Source organism: Myotis brandtii, unplaced genomic scaffold, assembly GCF_000412655.1.
Source record: "Myotis brandtii unplaced genomic scaffold, ASM41265v1 scaffold314, whole genome shotgun sequence".
In the NCBI taxonomy this organism is placed as follows: Eukaryota; Metazoa; Chordata; class Mammalia; order Chiroptera; family Vespertilionidae; genus Myotis; species Myotis brandtii.
The window spans coordinates 1,156,453-1,157,913 of record NW_005362033.1 but is presented as its reverse complement, the minus strand read 5'-3'; positions in this window follow the sequence as shown (position 1 = coordinate 1,157,913).

Here is a 1,461-nt window from a genome sequence, read left to right as displayed (position 1 = left end):
GATGGGGCAGGGCGGGCAGGGGCTCAGGGCTGGCCGGCCTCCCCGCGGCCTCGCGGCCCCCAGGCCCCGTCTCCCTGAGTCCTCGCTCAGTCTGAGTCCTTTCCCAGGCCAGCCCTCCTCTGGGAGGGCCACTGAGTGCGGTCCCCGGAGCCGAGCACAAAGGTGTGAGAAACGGAAACAAAACGAGGCAAGAAACTGGTGAAGAGGATGGGGCAGGAGAGTGAGGGCTGGACACGGGACCCAGTAAGGACAGAATGGCCCCGCGAGGGGGTGCCATGCCCAGCTGTCTGGGTGTGTGCTTTTGAGTGAGGGAGAGCGGAGCACAGGCAGGGGAGGGGAGGGGGAGCATGCTGCTGGCCTTGGCCCCCCGCACGGCCATGCGAGGGCTGGGTGTGTGTGAGGCGGCGAGGTGAGTCGAGTTTCCTCATGGAGGCTCCTGGAGAGGCTCTAGCCCCAGCACCACCTGCCCCGTCGCCATGCTGCCTGCCCAGGGTGGCCCCCTCTAAATTGGCAGGAGCCCGGGAGCAGGAGGGCTGGGCCGGTGCCGGCTGACCAGGCCTTGCGGTGGCTGCACTGCTGGCCAGGCTCTGTTCATCTGTTCAACTCTGACCTCGCACAGGAGAGAGATGGGCCTAGGTACCCCCTCAAGGACCCCCAGAGCCTGTCACCCTGGGCTGACACCCTGCCCTCCTCACCTGTCATAGGGACCCTCCAGTGCGTGAATCAGGCCTTCCCTGGACTGCTCGGGGGCTAGGAGACTTTGGGGGACACAGAAGACTTCACTGACCACACACACACACACACTCACCCCTCCCAGACCCAGCAGGTCCCTCTGTGCAGGGGCGTTTGTGTGGGGTCAGGAGCCGCAGTGTTCTCTGGGTGTGCATCTGGGGGCGGGGTGTCCTCACTCGGAACCCCTGGAAGGGGAGGTCCCACTTGGGCCTCACTTAAGCGCGACCGTATCTCCTTTCCTTCTTTCCTGCCAAGGTCGTGGTTGTCCCAAGTCTCTAGAGCAGCGGTTCTCAACCTGTGGGTCGCGACCCCTTTGGGGGTTGAACGACCCTTTCACAGGGGTCGCCTAAGACCATCGGAAAACACAGATATAATTACATATTGTTTTTGTGATTAATCACTATGCTTTAATTATGTTCAATTTGTAACGATGAAAATACATCCTGCATATCAGATATTTACATGACGATTCATAACAGTAGCAAAATTACAGTTATGAAGTAGCAACGAAAATAATTTTATGGTTGGGGGTCACCACAACATGAGGAACTGTATTAAAGGGTTGCGGCATGAGGAAGGTTGAGAACCGCTGGTCTAGAGGGTGAAACAGGCTTGGAGGGGTGGAGGCCTGTGGGGTGTCAGGGAGCCTGGTTTCCAGCCCAGAACTCGGGGTGTTGGGTGACGCCTGCCCGCGCCGCCCGGCCTATCAGAGTCGGTAAGCCTGGGCGC